Source organism: Prionailurus viverrinus, chromosome B2, assembly GCF_022837055.1.
Source record: "Prionailurus viverrinus isolate Anna chromosome B2, UM_Priviv_1.0, whole genome shotgun sequence".
Taxonomy (NCBI): Eukaryota; Metazoa; Chordata; class Mammalia; order Carnivora; family Felidae; genus Prionailurus; species Prionailurus viverrinus.
The window spans coordinates 6775178-6798512 of record NC_062565.1 but is presented as its reverse complement, the minus strand read 5'-3'; the positions used below and the strand labels follow the sequence as shown (position 1 = coordinate 6798512).

The following is a 23335-nucleotide window of genomic DNA, read 5'->3' as shown; positions in this document are numbered from 1 at the left end:
CCCAATAGTTCACTTTTGCTTTTAATTCCCTTGCCTTTGGAGATGTGTCGAGTAAGAAATTGCTGTGGCTGAGACAGGAAACCATCAAAACCCTGGAGGAGAAAGCAGGCAACAACCTCTTTGCCTATTTTTTAATTGTGTTTTGTTTTTCCTATTGAGTTGTATGAATTCCTTATATATGTTGATATTAACCCTTTATCAGTTGTGTGCTTTGCAAATATTTCTCTCCCATTCCTTAGGTAGCCTTTTTGTTTTGCTAATGGTTCCTTCCCCTGTGTAGAAGCTTTCTGGTTTGGTGTATTGTTTTCAGTGATGTTGTTTATACTTTAGGTGTTATTTCCAAAAAGTCATTGTCAAGAAGTTTTTCTCCTGTGTTTTCTTCTAAAGTTTTATGGTTTCAGGCCTTACATTTAAGTCCGTAATCTATTTTGAGTGAATCTTTGTGAGTGGTGTAAGATAGGACATGATTTCATTCTTTACATGTGAATATTCAATTTTCCCAGCCCCATTTATTGAAGAAACTATCTTTTCTCCATTGAGTATTATTGGCTCTCTTTTTAAACATTAGTTTACTGTATATGCATGGGTTAGTTTCTGGACTGTAGATCTGTTCCACTGGTCCCTGTTTCTGTTTTTATGCCAATACAATTATTTTTGTGATGACCAGAGTTTTGTATATAGTTTGAAGTTAGGACGTGTGATGCCTTCAGCTTTGTTCTTCCTGCTTAGGATAGGTTTGGCTATTTGTGGTCTTTTGTGGTTCCACATGAATTTTAGGATTGTTTGTAAAAAAAAAAAAAAAAGTACCATTCAATTCTTGATAGGGACTTCGCTGAGTCTATAGATGGGTTTGTGTAATATGGACATTTTAACAATATTACTTCTTCCAACCCAATGAACACAGGATATCTTTCCATTTATTTGTGTCTTTGCCAATTTATTTCATCAATCTTACAGTTTTCAGTGTAGAAATCTTTTACCCCCTTGGTTGAATTTATTCCTAAGTATTTTATTGGTTTCGATAGAACTATAAATTGGACTTTTTAAAAAATGTCTTTTTCAGATAATTTGTTGTTAGTTTATAGATATGCTACTGTTCTAGTATGTTGATTTTGTATGCTACAATTTGACCAGATTTGTTCATTTGATTCTAATGTGGTTTTTTTTTTAAGTTTATTTATTTATTTTGAGACAGAGCGCAAGCATGAGTGGAGGAGGGGCAGAATCTGAGGAAGAGAGAGAGAATCCCAAGCAGGATGCATGCTGTCAGCACAGACTTGACTTGGGGCTCAATCTCAAAAACTGGGAGATCATGACCTGAGCTGAAATCAACAGTCAGCCTACTGAGCTACCCAAGCACTCCTAGATTCTAATAGTTTTTAAGTGAAGTCTTTAGAATTTTCTCTATATGAAAATCATGTCATTTGCAAATAGAGACAATTTTACTTCCTCTTTTCCAGTTTGGATGTCTTTTATTTCTTTTTCTTCACCGATGACTTTGACTATGACTTCCAGTACTATGTAGAATAGGAGTGGTGAGGGGGCACTGTTGTCTTGTTCCTGATCATAGAGAAAAGTTTGCAAACTTTTACCATCCAGTATGTTAGCTATAGGTGTCATATCAAGCTTTAGTTATGTTGAGGCAAATTTTTTCTATACCTCATTTTTTGAGTTTTTATTATGAATTTATGTCAAATTTTTCCATATGCTTTTTCTCCATCTATTGAGATGACTGTATGATTTTTATAGTTCATTCTATAGTTGTGGTATATCACATTTATTAATTTGCATATGTCCTTGCATCCCAGGAATGATTCCTACTTGATCAATGTAGATCATTTTTATGTGCTGCTGAATTTGGTTTGCTAGTATTTTGTTCAGAATGTGTATTTCCATATTTATCAGGGATATTGGGTGGTAGTTTTCCTTGCTTATAATTTCCTTATCTGGCTTTGGTAAAATGACTTTGGTGGTGTTCCCTCCAATTTATTTATTTTTTGACAAGTTTAAAAAGGGCCGGCATGAATTATTTTTTAAATGTTTTGTAAAATTTCGCCAGTGAAGTCATCTGGTGCAGGGATTTTCTTTGTTGGGTGGGGGAGAGTTTAATTACTGATTCAATCTCATACCCATTACTGATCTGTTCAGATTTTCTATTTCTTCCTGTTTCAGACTTGGTAGTTGTATATTTATAGGAATTTATTCATTTCTTCTAGGTTGTCCAATTTCTGATGTGGAGTTGGTTAGTCTCTTGTCATCCTTTGTGTATCTGTGGTATCAATTGTAATGTTTCCTCTTTCACTTATAATTTTATTAATCTCTCTTTTTTATGGTCAGTCCTGCTAAAGCGTTTTTCAATTTTGTCTTTTCTTTTCAAAGAAGCCACTCTTAGTTTTGTTAATCTTTTCTCTTGTTTTCCTATTTTTGATAGTATTTATTTCTGCTTTAATTAGAATATTATTTTCCTTCTAACTTTGGACTTAGTTTGTTTTTCTTTTCCTAGTATCTTTAGGTGCAATGTTAGGTCGATTAGTTGAGGTCATTCTGTATTCTTGTATGCTTGTAGAGCTATATATCTTCCTCTTTGCACTGATTTTGCTGCATCCCATACATTTTGATATATTGTATTTCCATTTTCATTCTCCACAAGATACTTTTTTATGTCCCTTATAATCTCTTCCTTGATCCATTGGTTTTTCAGGAATATAGTGCTTAATTTCCATGGATTAGTGTGTTTTCTAGTTTTCCTTCTATTATTGATATCTACTATCATACCATTATGGTAGAAAAAACTCCTGGAATGAGTTCAGTATTCTTAAATTTGCTAAGACTTGTTTTGGGGCTTAACATATGATCTGTCTTGGAAAAGGTTCCATGTGCACTAGAGAATTATGTTGGATGGAATGTTCATTACATATATGATAGGTCCATCTGGTTTGTGTCCTTATTGATTCTTTTTTTGGATGACTTATTGATTTATCCACTGTTGAAAGTGGGGTATTAAAGTCTACTGGTTAGGTTTTCTAGTTGGGTGCTTCTGTGAATAGGAATTTAGTATGCCAGGATCTGAGTGCTGGTTGCTTTAAGCCCTGTCCCTCCTCTTCACCACAATCTGACCTCCCATAGTCAAGCCCCACATTCCTCCTACAATTCCTGTGAAGTGAGACACAAATGGGCTTCCCAGGATGTGACACATATGCTCGGGGAGCTGGATGTCCACTTAGGGCTCTCTTCTTCCCACTGGGAAAAGCGTAGGCCCGGGGGGCCCTCTTGGTGTGGCACCATGTCACCCTGGGGGACAGGGGATGTGGTCAGAGTGTAGCTGTTCCCCTCTCCCCTCTAACGTACTCCTTCTTTGTCTCCGTGATCCAGGGCAGGGTTCAGCCTCACCCCTCTGTTCTAGGACTTTCACCATGGTATCTTATCTATGAATGGTTGTTAGTTGGTCTTCTTATGAGGGGAGCTAACGTCAGGAATGATCTTTGTTGCTTTTTGATGCCACCAGAACTCCCTTAGTTTCTAAAGATGAAATGTAGGATTAGGGTTGGTGTGGAGAGAAATTCAAAGACAGTGATTCAAGAGAAAAGACAAAATGAAGACAAAAAAATGGATTGTTTAAAGAATCTATGTAATAATCTCAGACATTTAGAGTTATAAAGGATGGTTTGTAGTGATACACTTCTTTCTTTATATTCCTGCAATAAACAAGAAAAGTTAGACAAGGGGGCCCAGAACTGATGCATTATAGTTACAGAATGGAGATTTTCAATAATCTCTAAGAGACCAGGGAAAATTCTCTTCTGTGTTTCTATTTTAGTTTGTAAAAATTTGTCATTTTCCCTTAGACCCCCTCACACAAGAAAAAAAGATACGTAAAACTATAGCATGGATACTCTTTTTCTTACTCAGTACATTGGTCTCTAGAAACTAATTTTAGATTTTAGCACATGTACACATGCATGCATACATACGTATGCAGACTAGTTTTCCTGAAATTTGGTGTATACTGGTGGGACATTCACTTCTCTCTCTGCCTGACATGAAACATTGTTTTCTAGCATGTTTGACTATCTTTTGCTCCCATGAAACTATTTCCATTGATAAAGAAACACATATTTTACTCTGAGTTTGTTTCTTTTGTTTCTATTCTGGGTTTGTAAACCTTTCTGTGTGTACCTGCTGCCTTTTTTTGTTCTGTTTTTACTACTTTTAACAGCCCCTTGTTTCACAGAAATGAAACATGGGCACATGTGCGTGTGTGTGCATGCACACACACACACACACACACACACACACACACACACACACAGAGGCAAAAGTATGTTGAGTTAACATGTAAGAGCTTGGGTCTCCAAGTCACCCAGCATTCAGGAGCCCTGCCTCTGCTAAGTGCTTCTCCAGCTGCCTTCTTATACCATGGTCAAATGACCACATGTTCTCAGCAGAAGAGGGAAACAAGGAAGTCTGCCACATCGTGTCAGACCCAAACATCTAAGAACATTGTTTAGTGGGGGTGGTGGGGAAGAAAACAAAACAAATTTGGTCCCTTTTGCTTCTGTTCTCATCTTGTTAAAATCCAATTACCACTTGCTCTTTTGTGAAACAAGTAATTGAGGGATGACTTTTTACAATCTCTAGGAGAGAAGACCAACTCAATGAGAGAAAAGAATCATACTAGAGCTAGGTCCTAACTCCACAGCATTCATGAAGTGAGAGGTTAGTGAGACCCCATAGGAGCAAGGCCATGTTCAAATGGCCTTGGGCTGTGATAAGAGTCAACAATTATCACCTACACACCTACCATCTTCTCATAGCCACACATGGTTTTTCTAACCCTGTCGCTGCTCAGTAGGGTGTTCATTAAATGGAAGAGTAAATGACTTGGATTCTAGAGCTGCCTTTCCAGATAACTGATGGTATGCTAATTGTCACATAATTTATCCTGTTACTCTGTTTGAACCAAGGGGGGTTGATGAGGTCATCTCAACTCTAAAGTTCACTGACATGGAATGTGGAATTTAATTGATATGGAAAGTAGGGTCTAGTTAAGTTATTTACCCCGTGTCTGTATTACTCCTTACCAACAGAGATAGGACTTGGTGTTTAATGCCTTTGCATTGAATTTAGAGTTCATGTCGCTCCCTGTAGTTTTACATTGTGTAAAACTTTAAACTCAAGATGGTTTTCCTCTCATTACTTGATACATTTTCCTTCTGTCAATAACTGCTTAACTATTAAAAGCTCACTTTAATTTTTTTAATGTTTATTTTATTTTTGAGAGAGAGAGAGGGAGAGACAGCGTGTGAGCAGGAGAGGGGCAGAGAGAGAGGGAGATGCAGAATCCAAAGAAGGCTCCAGGCTCTGAGCTGTCAGCACAGAGCCTGACATGGGGCTCAAATTCACGAACTGTGAGATCATGACCTGAGCCAAAATCAGACACTTAACCGACCAAGCCACCCAAGCGCCCCTAGAAGTTCACTTGAAAACAATCTATCACGATCAAATTTTGATGGAAAATTTAATAGAAAATATCAAATCTATCCCAAAGCAATAACCTTCTGATTTTCCAATAGTTTGTTTTTTATTATTATTGTTGTTTCTCCTCTAGGTAGCTGACTCCCATTCAGTGATTTCCAAATAGGCTTTCACCCCCAAATCCTGAGACAACCTGGGAAGAATCATTAGTCTCCAGAGACATTTCATGATCATTTGGGAATTTCTGAAATTATGGCAAATATGACAGCATCGTAGAGATAGGCCTTAAGCAATTTTTGTAAATACTGTTTGTCATCATGATATGTATTTATAAAGCTAATTATAGGGGAGTAAGAAACAGAACTTGTTTTAATGTATTAGGAAAATATCATATCTGTACATAGAGGCAAACAGTATGTAGGATGTCCTTGAAAATGGTTTATCAGTGTAGACCTGTACTGACAGATCAGGTGATTAGAGAAGCATCCGATTCCAAAAGTTTACTAGCAGAGGAACGTGAAGAAAAAATGCACCGACGGTAAGTGTTCTGCATTTCAAGTCCATTCCATAAAAATTAAGTACTTAAAAGTGTAGTTATGTTTCAGATTAAGGTGGACTAGGTCTCTGTATTGGAGCACTTAAAATATATCCCCCAAGTCTTTGAAAGCATTTGGATATATTGGGACCTGTTTTCCTTGTGGCGGAATGTGGGTCACAAAGAATAATCTTTCATTTTTCAGATAGAAATATACTGATGCCTAAATGTATTGCTTATAATGTATCAGTCTACAGGATATTATTTTTCTCATAACAGAAAATGGCAGAAGTGGGTAACTGTATTCTTCTGGCATAAAACGGAACTGAGCAATCTTTTGCAATTACAATGCATAGGCTATCCTGGTCCTAGTGCAGGAAGCATAACAATTTGCATATTTTAATTTAGAGGTGAGAGACCCCTGTCAAAGTAACAGCTTGGACCAGGCCAGCAAGGAGAAATCGAGAAGAGAGAAATAATTGAAAAGGCAGTTCCCAACAAAATGAAATTTGTCTCGTTGTCACTTAAGGTTGTCTTCTTGTCTTTCTGAGGGAGCAAGGTCAGCCTAAGAATGAAGGGAGGGTAGAGCACAGTGGATCACTAAGGACCAAAGGATAATTTTTTTTAATAACAGTGGCAATTGCAATATATATTTATGAAGGGGAGACGAAAAGAATGCACACAGCTTTCCGGTTAAGAGTCAGCAGGTGTCCTTTGAGTCGAAATATTGCAGACGTGTACACGGCAGATCTAAAGTTTGTCCTCAAAGACAAGCAGGTTACAGAGCAGATGAAGTACTTAATGAAATAATTTACTGTGACATATTGATATTGAAGTCTGGAAGGCAGAAAAGGATTTGCAACAAAATTAAGGTATGTCTCTCTTGAAACAGTTCCCCATTTCTTTCTCCGAGGGCTGATAGGAGATTTTCATGAGAAGAGGAACCTGTTTTATTTCTCTCTCCGAGTTTATGCCAAAACATAGATGCCAGTGTGAGGTTCAACATTTGCCTCCACATGAGAATCTCATTGGAATAAGGTCCAGAGGGAAATCAAGTATGATATGTTCCTTGGTTATGTTTCAGAAAGGTTTTAATCTCTTCAGTGTCATGTGTTTTCAGTTAAAATGTACATTAGTGAAAAACTCAGGCACCAGCAGTGAAAGGAATTAGGCCTGGAGAATGTTAGTTTTAGATACAGGCAATGGAGGATGGCTAGGACTATTATCAGGGCATAAAAACAGCAGCCAAATTTCAACTCTGAGTGGGGATAAACATTGTCACAAGTATCTGGGAATATTAAAAAAAATGCTTTCTTTAGGAAATGAAGATACGTATTTCACATTCATGATATCGTTTCATCATTTACATAAAAAGGAAAGAAAAACACCCACAAAAAAAGCCACATTCTGTGGTTGGCAAGCTGTGTTCTGTCCTAACACATTGGAGGGAAGCCATGCATCAAGATGGCTGACTTTGTCAGTGATTCTCAACGGGTGGGATGTTGGTTTTCAAAGTTTGGAGGTGAGCAGGAGAGGGAGCATGAAATATTTGAAAACTGACCCCCTCCACTCCCTCATTGAGAATCAAAGGTAAAGCATCAATAGCTATTTGGAGGAATCAAAATATTGCCTTAGAGGACTAGCTCTCTAGCTGTGCAACCTTGGACAAATCCATTAGAAACTCCACATGTTAGTTTTCTCATCCTGAAACAACGCGTCGCTTTACCTCACGGTTTTCGGGAAGCTGCACAGATGAGTGTGCTATTTTAAACTGTTGAGTGTGGTGCAGATTTCAGTTTTCCTTATGAATTGACAGAGACGAACACACATCCTTGGCTTCTAGATACTTGCAGACCCATTCGCTCAGTCATTTTTCCTGAAGCTAAGTCTCAAACACCTATATTTCCTCTTTGGTCCCAATTACACAAACAATGTTATCACGGGCTTCTGGACACTTGCCTGCCCAGGGCATCATACAAAAAAGGGTGAACTTACAAGTACGTTTTCAATATGTATGACAGCTGTTGCTCCAGAAATGTTTCCCAAATTTTTGCCCCCCCCCCCCCCCCGCAGTGATTTTTCTTCTTTGAAACATACTAAGAAAATGTATTTGTCACAAACCATGTCTAATAATGAGGCCATGTAAAACTCTTATGGCGGCTGGTAAGGTGCTGCTAAGTGCCAATTTTGGAAAGAAAGTTTATAGAATTTACTTGGCAATGCTGAGCCTTTCCATTAAAAAACAAAAGAAAAGAAAGACCACACAACACTCGCTATGAAAAGATATTACATTTTCTCCAGAGAAGTAACACTTCCTCCTTTGTTTGGAGGTTCTCCAAAGACTGTAAAGCATTTTTGCAGATTACTGTACCTAAAGTTTTTAAAAACTTGCAAAATAGCCATGAAGTAATAAAATGGAAACTATTAGTATGCCAATCAGAAGCAGATATAGAAACAGTAGTCCTAAGAAAAGGTGACCTGTCTAACACCTCCCGCGAAAAGCTGATGGGTCCAGAAATAGAATCCAGGCAGCTGACTCGAAACATTGGGCAACACTTCCTCTCTTCAGAATTATTATTGTTAAAAGCCTTTGCACATAAACAACGTCCTGCTCCTTGAGGATGGATGAGATCATGCTAACAAGCTACCCATTCTTTCCATAAGAAATACTGCAGTCATGGCCATGAGCTAATTCATCGAATGTTCATAGGCCACAGAGAACACACACACACACACACACAAAAGCATGTATACATGCATACAAAAAAATCCCATTCTAGATTCAGTTTTTATTCTTAAACCAAGCTTTAGTTGAAATTTTAATTTCAAGCTTTAGCCCACCATTTTTGCCTAAATTTCACACTCTGTCCGTTTCTGTTTCTACATGTCCTACCCTCCCTAAATCGTATAATAAAGAACTAGACCGTGGTAGAATGGATTTCTAACAGATTTTGTAATTTAGCTATTGTTACTTCCACAAAGGCCGTTCGTTAAACTAACGTGCACTAGGGACATGACTTAGAGTTTGGAAGGTTGGAAGTCATCAAATCTCTACCATGGATGGAAAAGACATCTGATCATTTAAAGTTATCACATCAGGGGGCGCCTGGGTGGCTCAGTTGGTTAAGTGTCCGAATTCAGCTCAGGTCATGATCTCACGGTTCGTGGGTTCACACCCCGCATCAGCCTCTGTGCTTACAGCTCGGAGCCAGGAGCCTGTTTCGGATGCTGTGTCGCCTCTCTCTCTGCCCCTCCCCCACTTGCTCTCTGTCTCTCTCTCTCAAAAATAAGTAAACATTAAAAAAAATTAAAGTCATCACATCAGAATTATACTTAGTCTTAAAGGTGTTGAACAACAGTGAAGATTTTTAAGGAAGAACTCACAAATAGCATCTCAATACAATATAGGTAATTTGTACAATTTATATGCACTTTTTCCTATACAATACTTCTGAGATAAGACAGTGGAAAAGCTGATAGTAGTAAAGAGAAACCGGCCCTCCAAAGACCAGCTGAAGTTATAGTCAAAAGGCCCATTGTCCATTGTGTGGTTTAAAAAAGACCATCGGCTCACACTGGGTTTTCGGCACATGAGGACAAACACAACCACCAGCCTCATCTTCCTTCAATATGGAAGAGGGCGTTCTGGCTCCATTGTTGGCAGTCAGCAGTTCCTGATTCCCCCTCTGCGGTCCCTCCATTGTAACGATCACGAAAACGGGAAACATGAGGCAGTTTCAACAACACTGGAAACTAGAAGTGCTGATCAAAAATGTGTCAGACAAAAAAGTTAGAGACAACTAGGGAAAGCTTAGCCTGGAGGCAGAATCACAAAGCCGTGTGGGTTAATAAGGTGAGGGATTTCCATCTACATGGCCTCACAGAGGCACAAGAGCACCCTTCTGTTTGGGGAAAGCTCCTTGATGGGGAATCCAAACACATTGTTCTACTCTTTGGCCCCACTTCAGTCTTTAACGCATCTCTGCCCAATATTCCTAGGGAATGAAACACTACTGAGGCCAACATGGGGGTGGATAACCTTTTAGATCCAGATGTTGGAATATTTGTTTCACCATTTAGAGATAAAGAGAACTTGCTATGCATCTCATTAAATAAGAGCATGGGCTTTGGATTAAAAAAAAAAATGCCTAATTATATATCCTGGTGCCACTATTATCTAACTCTTTTATCTTAGAAAAGTTACCTAATCTCTGAAAGCCTCATTATTTTCACCTTTAGAGGGGATAATAATAATACATTCTTCATAGGATTTCTGGGTGAAAAAATCATTGAGATAATATATTCAAAACGTTTAAATGGTGTTTCACATATAGTTAAGTGCTCAATAAATACTATTATTAATATATTAAAAAACTAAAATGTAATCACAGAATTAAAATTATTAGAAACAATAGAGAGTTGTGTCAACATTACAGAAAATTGAGCTTTTAATAACGAAAAAAATATTGTCTTAGAACCCAGAAGAAAAAAAAAACAAGGAAATGGAAACAATGATAGAAAAGATGATAGATATTAAAGTCATATCTTCAACATATGCTTACCTGGTATCATAATAAAAAAAATACAAGTAATAAATAAATTATAATGGAAGACAAACTTACTAAGCTGCATACTTCACTATGCAAAACAAATTATATACTAGATAAGTAAATGGAGAAAAACAGATATAAGTTTCTATTGTTTCGTTTTCTTTTTTCATATATTTGTAGTTTCACCTTTTTTATTTTTTTAATGTTTTTATTTATTTTTGAGACAGAGAGAGACAGAGCATGAGCAGGGGAGGGGCAGAGAGAGACAGAGACACAGAATCCAAAGCAGGCTCCAGGCTCTGAGCTGTCAGCACAGAGCCCGACACGGGGCTCAAACTCATGGACTGTGAGATCGTGACCTGAGCTGAAGTCAGATGCTCAACTGACTGAGCCACCCAGGCACCCATAGTTTCACCTTTTAAAGAAATCTTAATCCAGGCAGAGCATTAAACAAAACAAAGCAAAACAAAACAAAAAAACAAGCCACGACAAACCAAACTACAAAAGCCAGAATTGTTTCACAGTGTTTTTTTCAGTCACACAAAATTCTAGAAACCAATCAAGCAACATCAGGGCTCACAATCTCAGTTTTCAATTGCGGATAGAAGTCAGACGGGTATTGTGAAAGCGTCTTGAAGTAGTGCAGGTAAGTGCCCTGGTGAATTGAAGAGTGCAGGTGCAGACGAAGGGGAGAAGTGGCCACTCAACTTCAGCTCCTTATTGCTATGTGACAATGCTACCCAGGGCGCCAACTGTGCTAGCCTTTTGAGAAAAGCCAGAATTAATGACTTTTTATGTGAAGTCTCCAGATTTTTGAAAGCCAGCAACAAATTCACCTTTTCTGTTAATACTCTACAGGCCAAGAAAAACACATCAGCAGGCAGTATGGTCTCTAAACTAACCCCAGGTCAGCAGTTCATACAGCACAGCGCGATAACCTCAGTGCAAAAGTTCCATTTCTAGCCAAGTTTTTGTTCACGTATAAGAGAAAAACAGATTTTCATATATTGATCATTCATTTTCATCTATTTCACGTAGATCACATCTCTTATCTTTTTGCTTTTTATTTCTTTATAAAATGGATAGGCAACATATAGATATACTTTGTATTCTCTATGTATTATATTAATTGTATAAATTTATACAACACAGTCCCTATCTTTTAGCTGGAGTTCAGACCATGTAGATTTGATGTGAATATTGACAATCTATTCTCCCGCCATCTGTTTTCTATTTGTCCCATTTTTCCTTTTTTTTCTTTTCCGCCTTCCTTTTAACGGAGTATTGTTTATGATTTCACATTGTTGTTTTTGTTGGAGCACTCATTGTAACTCATTAATGTGATATTTTAGTGCTTACTTAAGGGTCTTTAAGTATACATCTTTAACTTACCAGACTCCACCTTTAAGTTATATTACACAAATTCACGTATACTATAAGAAACTTAAAATGATGTATTTCCATTTTCTCCCTCTGAGTTTTTGTGTTGTTGTAACTATATATTTTGTTTTGACATATGTTATAAACCATATTACACATTGTTATTAATTTTGCTTTAAATAGCAGATCCTTTTTAAAAGATATTTAAATAATTTTCGTACAAATCTTTATATGTACTTACATAGCTGTGATTCCCAAAGCTCTTTATTGCCTTCTGGTCTTGTATATTTGAAAAATCTTTATTTAATATTTGTTTTTGAAAGATATTGTCAGTGGGTAAATAATTGTAGGTTGATAGTTTTTCTTTTCGTGTTTCTGGTTTGCATTCCATCCAATGAGAAATCCGCTGGGACACTTCGTTCTTTTATATGAAATGTACTTTGTTCTACGTTTGGCTGCCTTGAAGATTTTCTTTATCACTGATTTTAAACAATTTGATTCTGATGTGACTTGGCAGAGTCGTTTTCGTGTCACTTGCACCCGAGGTTTATTCAGTTTTCTGGATCTTGGAATATGTGGGTTTCAGAAAATTTGGGAAAATTGTGTCCTTTATTTCTTCAAATATTCTTTCTGTACCTCTGGCTTCCTGTCTTTGAGCAACTCCAGTCATGTGTGTATCTGTTGCAATACTCACTGATGCTGTAGACATTTTTTTTTTAGCTTTTTATCTTCTACACTAAAAAAATGTATTTATTGATATGTCTTCAAATTCACTAATTTCTTCTGCAATGTCAAATCAGCCATGAATCCCCCCCAGCGAATTTTTCATCTCAGATATTGTAGTCTTCACTGGTATAAGTTCAATTTCGTTTTTTAAAAAGCTGTCTTCAGTGCCCTTAATATGTTCAGTCTTTCCTCTAGCTCCTTGAACATATGGAAGACAGACATAATAGCTTTTGAAATGTTCTTACTTACAAATTGTATCATTTGTGTAATTCCGCTTCTCTTAAAATAGTATTTTTGTTCCACTCACTTTCTCTCCTTGTAGCACTCAGCTGAATACATCAAGAGCTGGTGAACTTTTTCTGTAAAAGACCAGGGAGTAACTACTTTAGGGTTTTCAAATTGTTTGGTGTGTTACAAATACACAGCTCTGCCACAGTCGTGAGGAAGCAGCCATAGACAATGCGTAAGTGGATGGACGTGGCTTGTTCTAGTGTTAATCTTATGGGTAGATAACATCCTTCTTGACATTAGGTTATATTTGTCAGGTAGTAAGATTACTTTGTCAGTTCTCTTTTGTCTCATAGTTGCTTGATCCACCCTTTTTTCTTTTCTTTTACAAATTACTGAATCTTTGCTTTTTTTTTTTTTGCATGCATTCTTAGAGTCTATACCTTTTAACTCCTGTGTTTAACTTACTTTTTTTTTTAATGTTTATTTATTTTTGAGAGAGAGAGAGAGAGAGAGCACAAGCAGGGGAGGGGCAGGGAGAGAGGGAGACACAGAATCTGAAACAGGCTCCAGGCTCTGAGCTGTCAGCACAGAGCCTCATGCGGGGCTTGAACTCACAAACCGTGAGATCGTGACCTGAGCCGAAGTTGGACACTTAACCGACTGAGCCACCCAGGCGCCCCACTCACTTTTATAGATAAGTGTAACTGCTAGGTGAACAAGTGCTGTCATACTCGTATTTATTTTTCATGTAAACTTCACATGTTTTTCTTCTGTTTATGCTTTTCTTTTTGATAGATTGTAATTTGCTCTGCTGTTTAAAATTTATACATGGCACCTTTTTTTCATTATTGTGGCAGTTGTCCTTCTCCAATGACCCATGATGACGATTATGTTCTTGTAGCAAATGTTAAAGTTGTATTATGTAGACACACACACACATTTATATGTATATATGTTTTAAGAATTTTATACATTTTTCTTCTGACAAAACAAGTAATGCATGTAACTATCTGAAAGGACATTTTTTTTTCACAGGACAAATACCTTAATTCAGTCTCATTACTCACATTTGCTACCTCATCAGATTGAATCATGTTGACTTTTAGTTCTGGATTATTGTATATATGCTTCTTCATTTGCTCTAGATTCACTCGCTCTCAGGTTTTGCCAACAATAACTGTTAACCACAGTATTTGCTCATTCAACTGATTCTATTTCTTCCATCCTGTTCTGGATGGGTCCGTTTCTAATGTGATTACATCCTCCAGAATTGCTTTCAGTTGGGGCATTAGTTCCTTCCTTTGCTCTCTATTTAGCAGTATTCAGATTTTCTCCTTGTCTTTTGTACTCTTAAATTTAACTGTACTCTGTCTGGGTGTGAGTTTTTCATTAGCAATCCCATTTTGGCGGGGCGTCTGGGTAGCTCAGTCAGTTAAGCATCCAACTCTTGATTTTGGTTCAGGTCAAGATCTCACAGTTCATGAGATCGAGCCCTAAGTTGGGCTCTGAGCTATCAGCACAGAGCCTGCTTGGGATTCTGCCTCCCTCTCTCTCTGCCCCCATCCTTCTCTCTCAAAATAAGTAAATTAATTAAAAATAATCTATTTGCTACTCAGTTGTCCTTCTAAACCCAAGATCTTCCATCTGTCTTTAATTCTGAGAAAAGTTCCTAAATTTTTATATGTTTATATTCCCCCTGAGAACTTTGCTGTAGCTCATTTTTCTTCTTTTATATGGCTGATCTTGTCTAGTATCTCCATATTTATCATACTATTTTTAGTTCTTAATCTGTCCCTTCCAATATTTTTGCTGTAGATGGTATATGTTGCCCGGTTTGTGCTTTCTCTTTTAGATTAATCGTAGGCTTTGACATCTAGTTACTTTTGTTGAGTTCGTGTTCTCCTGGTACATCAGCTACTCTGTGTCAGCGGGACATCTGAAAAGAAAAGATGATCCTGATTTTCTGGAAATGAGTTTGGGGCAAGGACGAAATGTCAGGCTCCAGCCTCTGTGAATTGTGGAGAATTTACAAATGCGGGGGGGGGGGTGGCTTGGGGGGGTAGGCCCTTGTGCAGAGTATCCAGGCACCACAGAACTTTGTGGATTCCAGACTGTTAGCTGTCTCACAGGACTTTCATCCTGCCAGTGATGCCTGCCCCATTTTTAATGGTCATGCAGCTCCGGGAGGAGGCTGTCTCCCTGGGCTGATATTCATTGGGGAATGAATATAGAGGGGGAGGAGGGGGACAGGGAATGTTCAAGGGCAGCGGGTCAGTCTTCACCTGTTTTTGACATCTGATCACTCAGGCAGGGCCTCTTTGCTGCCTCAGTATTCTCTCAGGGACACCACATTAGTGATCTGAGCCGCCGTAGCAGCTTTCTGGCAAACGGGAAGGCGAAGTTGTCCGCAGACAACATAAGGGAAAGGCAAGTGCCAAATCCGAAAGGCTTTTTCCTCCACTTGGTCTTCCCAAGGTCCTCTTTGGAGCGCATCCATGGGACGATACGAATCCCCTGGGAGGATGCACTGCCTCATCCTTTCCACAGGCTGCAATTTCAGACCTCCTGCAGCCTTCTCACGGCCTTCTATTAGTGATTTTGGTTAGCTTCTCGGAGACATTTTCCTGCAGTGGCAGTACGACAAAAGAAACTTGAAGCAAGCTTTAGGCTCTGAACTGTCAGCACAGAGCCCGACATGGGGCTCGAACTCACAAACAGTGAGATAATGACCTAAGCAGCTCAAGCCATTTCGCTGCCTTGACAAAAACCGGAACCCTCCAATCAGTCGTTCGGTTAATTTCACGAGTAATTTGCATTTGTTTGCTTGTGTTGTTGTTGTCGTTTAAAGAGTTTAAAACCCTTCTTCCAACTTGGGTCTGTTTGCATAGTTTTCTTGCTCAAGGGCCCTTATATATTCATCAATACGTGCACAATCCATTAGACGTTGAGGAGTTCTGTGCTGAAAAGTGGTGTCCATATCAATGAGAACTGAATCAGTTTAAATTCCTGTCTTGTAAAGTGAAGGAAAGTGGGAGAGCTTGAGCTGAGATGGTTTCCTGTCACTGGATCTCATTTAAAATAGAGCTCTCCTGCCAGTAGTGAAACAAAGAACAGCCTGTAGTGTGAAAAAAGTCGAATGACATGTTTGCCTGCCCCGCCTCAGTTTCGATGCATTTTCAAAAATAGGTATCAAAACGCAAAAAATATAAAACAAATGAAAATGCAAAAATTACCACTTGCACAGTCTGTACAGTTTTAATTTGAAATATTTGTAAGAACTCTTAGAAGACTGCACATATATACATGCATATATATATATATATATATATATGTAGTGCATGTGTGTGTGTGTGTGTGTGTGTGTGTGTGAAGGGAGGTGAATGGATAATTTGAATTACAAAAAAGCCTTGATAACCCCCCACACATCAATTTACCTGTGAACAAAAAGATTCACACTGAGAAAATGGGATTTAGGACTATTTGATAAATGACTACAGACTACTTGAATATTCCATTAGCAAAATAATAGCTCGTTATGGAACCTCAGAAGAATGTAGTGTAATTACAATAGTACTATCCTCCCTTGGGGGGTGGGAGGAAGGTAAATGTTAAAAAATGAGAGCTATTTAACCAATGTTAGCGAAAAATGCCTCAAAACAGACTGAGAGGTTATATGATTTCTGGGACTCGGCGAAATTGTTGTAGTTTCCACCAGCTTTAATTAGTGGACCGTGTTTCTGCCAGGTGAGGATTATTTGCATGCCTGGACGCCTATAAACAGACGCATGCGCACCCCCTGTGATAGTGATGACAGAATGGCCGTGGTCTGTTAAACTTGGCTGTGCACCACACCTGATTGTATTTGAGAAGTGACGGCATGCACATGCTCCCAGTACCAAGTTCAAACATTCTGGAAGATGATAACTGACCAAAGGTGGGTCAGAGGGAGTGTGATGGAGGCATGAAGGAGAGGATGAAGGAGAAAAGACAAGGAGGAAACGGAGACGATACATAGATGCCGAGTGTCCGGCATGGAAATGTGACTTCTGCCACAGAGCTGAAGTGCAAAATACTAAGTTCACAAAATTCCCCCCAGGTTCGTGCGCTGAATGAATTTGTAGCTACTGCCCTTTTTTTGCAGTGAACTCAAAGTGACATGACGTGAATAAACAAAAATTCATTTTAAGAATTTAGCTTTATTTGTCAGGCCTTGGGTTGTTAACTGTGACATCCAACAAACCACCCTGCGAAAGATAAACTGTGCTAATCAAGTCGTGTAATTTCTTAAAGTTAAAAAGTTGCTTAAGAAAATAAGGGGTATAATTATTAACTTCAGCTGGGAGAGCACGGATCAGCGTGAAAACGAGACCTGAGTCAACATGTGGCTTTTTCTTTTCCTTTTTTTTTTTTTTTTTTGCTTTTGTAAACCTGACATATTTGCCCAAATTTCAAAAATTTGCAAAATATTTCAAGGCAAGAAGCGAGTGTTATGCTCAACGAGCGGGGTTATTCATACCTAAACCACATGGCTATTTTTAACATCACTCAGTTGAAGGTGAAGTATATAATGGCCCTGAACTTCTCCAGGTGAAGTATATCTGAAGAGAAATGTGATTGGTTCAGTCTCCATGGTGTTGTAAAGATCACTACAGGCCAACAGCATTTGCAGAATTAAGAAAAAAATATCTAGAGGCGTCTGGGTCGGTTGAACCTCCAACTCTTGATTTTGGTTCAGATCATGATCCCAGGGTCGTGGGATGTTGCCCCTCGTTGGGCTCCGCACTGAGCCCAGAGCCTGCTTAAGATTCTCTTCTCTCTTTCCCTCTGCCCCTCTCCCCTGCTCACGCTTGCTCTCTAAAAAAATAAAAGACAAAAATACCTACATATTCAAAGCAACAATATGGGAACAATTGTGCTTGTTAGCTTGCCTATGGTATTTTATTCAAATATGCACACTGATAGGATGAAGCCAGGACCTTACCCCATTTATTCACTGCCAAACTGTGAAAGCCAGAAACAGATGGACACTCAGCATCTCCTGAATAATATAATACAGAATGTATGATGAACACGTAAGACTGTACATGTATTTTCAATATGTAGCCACCTTCCCGCTATTTGTGCTAATGATAGCATTCGGTGGCGGAATGGTCCAAAATCATGACTATTTAAATTTGGGAAGTCTATATATTTAGGCACAAACGCTGTTACTTTCGAAAAGATGATTTTCTTGGACACTTTAAAAATACCCTCCTAGGCCTTCAATACACATTGGCAATGGGGTGGGAAAGTGCCTAGGAATATAATCGAAGAAATTAGAATCCTTTGAATAATCTATAAACAGAAAACCAAAAGGGCCTTATTTAGCATTCATCCCTGAAAACGTTATCCAAAGACTCAAGAAGCAGCGTTTTGTGACAGGTAGGAATTCCCCCCAAATACGTATTCTCTCGTGTCCCTGGGGCTCCTTCTGGAAGGACGGGGGTCCCAGGCCCGGGGAACAAGGAGCAAGCGCAGAAGCGCGCAGAGGGCAGCTGTTTGGGGCCCCAGGTAAACGCTGCAGCAAGCGGGCTGGAGGCGAGCAGACCTCTCACCCTGAGCGAGCCCGCGGCCAGCGCGCCCTGTTGCCACCCCCGCCCGCACCTCGCACGGCCACGACCCTGCAAGCCAGCACTGCAGCGCCGTCACAGCACGCCTCAGGAAGAGCCGGGCTTCCGGCAGCCAGACGGGAAGTGCGAACCCTGGGAAATCCCGAGAAGCCCCACCCCCACCTGTGGCAGCGCCAGCCAATCCGCGGGCGGCGATGGGAGCGGCGGCTACGGAAGCGCAGACGAGACAAACTAACTCCGAACGGGGTGGGCCTCTCTCTGTCTCGTGCAGCTGCGGTTCCAGAAGGCTGGGCTGCTCCCCCTGACTGGTTCGCTCTCTATCCTCTGGCTGCCGGTCCCAAGGCTGCACGCACGCAGGATCATTTGTAGGTAATATTTCACCAGATTTGGAGAACTTTCAGCCATAATTCCTTCAAAATTTGTTTTCCAGCCCCACACGTTTTTCTGCCTCCTTCTTGCGTGAGATGATACAAGCCTTGGACCATTTGATATTATCCCACAGTTCCCTGATGCTCTATTGATCTCTTCCTTCCCCCTCCTCTCCGCCTCCCCTTCCTTTCCCTTCCTTTCCATCTTTCCTTCCTTTCCCTCCCCTTCTTCCGGTTCTCCCTCCCTCCTTTCTTTGCTTCCTTCCCCTTCTGTTCGAACTAAGTATCTGTTCTTCGATCTTCACCTTTACTCTTTCCTTGTGCCACTTCCATTCTGTCATTGAGACGAAACTAGGAGATTTGTATTTCAGTTCTTACAGTTTTCAGTTCTGTAATTTCCACTTAAGTTCTTCTTTATGTCTTCTATTTCTTTGCTGGGACTTTTCTATCTTTGCGTTTGTGTCAAGGGTGTTTCTGTCACCCACCCTTTCTGGTTGGAGACCACTTAAATTAAAATAAGTGCTTTAAAGTTTCTGTCAGATCATTCCCAAATCTGTATCTTCTCACCCTCTTTCCTATGCCAGTTGAGCCGTCCCAGGTTCTGTGCATGCTGAGAAACTTCCAGTTATGTTGACATTTCGGATACCACCTTGCATCTCTGGCTCTAGTGGAAAGCCTACAGAGCATGTTGATATTTTTGTTCTGGCAGCATTCAACTTGATTGGGTTCAAATCACACGTTTTGATCAGACTTCTTCGGGTTGGCTTCCAAGGTCAATATGGTTTTTAAATCTGTCGTGCGTGTCCTACATGTGGCCCGTCTGGGCCTTGAGGGGCAGGGGCCCTATCCTGTCATTTATTTCTCGCCCTCTGTGTGTGCTGTTCAGACTCAGATCATTGCACATGCAGCTCAGGGAAGCCGGGAGTTCATCCACAACTGGAGGGAGCAAGTTTTCTCAAGCTCTCCCCTCTCTGCTATCTCCCCAGTACTTTCCTTCCACTCCCCTTTTTCAATCCTCTGGCCATAAAGCTGGAGCTATAATACCTCCTGCTGTGCTGCACACTTTCCTTGGGGTCAACGGAGGGGGCGCAGATTGGGGGGGAGGAATGGAGGTAACTGGGGCTTCTTCCCTTATTTTGAAACCCAAGCCACTGCTTGGAGGGGAAAGTTTTCTTTTCTCAAAGTCGAGGATTCCTACTGGATCCACACGTGGCCTTTGCCACCACTGCGCTAGGATCACTCCACTGAGGCCCTAGAGAGAGCAAAGAAAAAAAATAATAAAATGGGACATCCATCCTCTTTGTGAGCATTTAGGAGACCCTTTTAGCACTTCTTGAACCAGAACTGTAATACTTGTCTGGATTTCTGTCTGTGCCAAGGACCCCTTCTAGTTCTTGGGCCATCTTGAATTCAGGCCATGGAACTCCAGAGGGGAAGAAGGTTGGTGAATTGTCTGTTTGATGATACTTTAAATTCTGGTCTTATCCAAACCACTTGCTGCCATTTGCTTTTTCAGGGTCCTCAAGGAACCACTCCATGCAGCTTTTTTAAAGCTGCCTTCAGCGAGAGTTGGAGTGGAGAGTGCTTAGTCTCTCTTAGCCAGAAGTGAATGTGTCTCTGTCTCTGTCTCTCTCTCTCCACTTTCCCATCTATCCATCTATGTAGCCATCCCTTTATTAGATCAGCTTAGATCTACACTCTAAAGTTATAAATGGTTGATCAGCATTTTATCTTGGCGGCCCTATTCACCGGTTAGGTTAGAATTTCTTAAAAGCTGGTTTCAAGATTCCTTTCTATAAGATATTCAAGAGGTAATGATGTGGTTTAGGAAACTGAGTTAGTGAATATGGTGCACAAGTGTTGAGCTGTTGTTTTCTTATCCTGCTGTAGAGATACACATTTAGGACGGTGAGGAGTTTTATTACCCTGAGTGAATTCATATTTTAAGGGACACGGCAACTGAGCCATCTGCCCACCATAAACTTGATTCCCCTTGATCATATCTTTGCTAAGTGGCAGTCATTCTAGGATGAATCTAGAAATACTGCTTTCCAAGGCAGTCCGGTTTGATTGCTATGAAATTCTTCTCTAAATTGAGGCCAAATCAATTCTGCTACATTTTCAACCCCTATTTCATTTTTCTATCTCTTGGGGTCTTAAGAGGGCTTAAAAAAATCTATTTAACTTTTTTTTTCCCCCAAACAGGAAGACCTTTTAAATATTTGAAGACAACTTTGCTTTCCCCACCTAAATATTCCTGGTTTCTCTGAAAGCTTTTCATAGAAGAGTCTATGGCCCCGTTTCCCTGGGTGGTCTGCAGACCATCTGTTGCAGAATCTTCTGAGGTTCCTATTAAAAAATGCCGATCGTAGGGTTTCCCCTCAGATGTACCGAATCAGAATGTCAGATTGGAGAGCCGTAGCTCTGTGCTGTGGGAGTTGGGCCCCAGCTGGGCTCAGTGTCAGCCTGCTCTCCTCTCCTTTGAACTGACTTTCCTCTGCCCATCAAGTGCATACCGGTGGGGAACTCGCCCTTAGAATCTCAAAAGTACTTTAAAAATGTTTCCAGAAATTGGCAAGGGCATTCGCCTTGGGATTCCTGTATTCTCTGATGGACAATACAATTTATAGCAAGTAATGTCATGAGAGCCAGGATCTCAGAGGGTCAGACATACTGAACGTACAAGTTTAAGGTACCCTTTCTGGATCAGAAAGACTAATTAGGGAGAAAGAGAGCTAGAGGTGTGGGGCACAGTGAGGTGACTTTTGTTGTTGTTACATTACATCTGGGCTCAGGAGCTTAGCTGTTCCTCTAGAGGAAAGAGGCAGGAATAGTTTATCTTTAATTCTTTCTTTGTGTCCTGATAGAAATCCTTTCGTACAGAATTTGATCCTCAGCTGCAAAGAAATGGCAGCTCACTGGGCGAAGTGGTTTTTAGTCCAGGTTCCCATTCGATTCCCCTGAGAGTTTCAAAACAAAATACCAGGACTGGGCTCTATGTCTAGAGATTATGATTGAGCTGGTCTGGAATAAGGCCCAGATATCCATTTTGTTGAAGTGCTTCAGGTGATTCTACCATGCAGCGGGGGTCAAGAGCTCCTATCCTAAATCATTAAAATAGAGCTACCTTCCTGCTGGCATTTCTTGTCAAAAGTGGTGTGAACTGATAAGAGAACCATGAAAAACCTGGGAGCTATTCGGAGACACAACTCCATTGCTTTCGGAAACAAAACAAAACAATTCCAGTTTGAATCTCTAGAGAAGACAGAGACGTGTTTGTATTACTTGGAGTGGGGGGGGTGTGTGTCTTTATAGTAGGGAATAAGTAAAAAGAAATAAGTGACGTCCAAAGAGAAAATTCTCCACTCTGCTGCTGAATCAGGAGGGTACAGTGAAAATCAGCCACTCAATTCTTAATGAATACTTTGGTTTCACTAACCTGTTCAGCGTTTAGACGCTGCCACCCCTCACTATTCAGATTATGACAGTTTAAAACAAACTAAAAACAGTGCATGTTTTTGGAGATGATCTTGGAGCATTTCAAAGACAAATAGTTATTCCTTCTGCCCCTAGAAGCGTATATGTAATTGGGATTGTGGGCTCCGTGTCTACAGCTTGAAATAAAACTAACATCTTGGTTTTGTGTTTTTTTTTTTTTTTTCATTTTTCACTCTCTGCATATTCGTACCTAGTGGTTTTTCCCTCTTCTGAAAACAATACACTTTAGCAAAACCACATTATAATCAGACTTGACCTTCTTCCCCACCCATCCCCCAAGATTCAACTTTTCAACTTTTACAGCTGTTGTGAGCTGTGCACCAAATCAAAGCTGAGAGAAGCTTTGTAGTTTCTGAAATGTCCCCTTCTTTCCAGAAAGTGACAGAAAATCTTGGGATGTCTGAGCCACTGCCAGACGGCGACAGATCTTGCAAGACCTGCCTCCCCTCTCATCTCTCAGGAACTCAGCTGATTGAAGGAAGCCACCTGTTCCCAGGCCGCCGCCGCTCCCTGTAATCAAGAAATAACCACGCTGGAGGGAAATATCTCTTTGTTGGTTCTGGTGAGTGTCCTAGGAGTTTGTGGCGTAACCAAACGTGAGCAAACTTGAGCCAAAATTAATGTCAGGAGAGGAGCAGAGGCATATCAATGGTCAGTGCTCATTTTTCTGCTATCATCCTACGGTTCTCTGTGGATATTTGGGCTACTGCTTTGTCGTATGTAGTGACATAAAGAAGGTATTTTCCCTCCTTTGGAGTTTCAGACTTTTATTGCCAAGAAGACCTTATTTTTTGTTTTTAATTCTTATTTGTTTTTGAGAGACAGAGAGAGAGGGAGAGAGAGAGACAGAGAAAGTGTGTGTGAACAGGGGTGGGGCAGAGAGGGAGACACAGAATCCGAAGGGGGCTCCAGGCTCTGAGCTGTCAGCACAGAGCCCGACGCAGGGCTCGAACTCACGGACCG

General features: G+C 40.1%; 1 long non-coding RNA gene across 1 annotated transcript in view; it reads left to right on the top strand.

Moving 5' to 3' along the window:
• Window positions 1–22922, top strand: part of LOC125166212 (uncharacterized) — a 33152-nt gene extending 10230 nt beyond the window's left edge. Inside the window, exon 3 of the long non-coding RNA XR_007152397.1 lies at window positions 22748–22922. This is a non-coding gene — a long non-coding RNA (uncharacterized LOC125166212). The remainder of the gene's footprint in view (window positions 1–22747) is intronic.
• The last annotated feature ends 413 nt before the right edge of the window (window positions 22923–23335 follow it).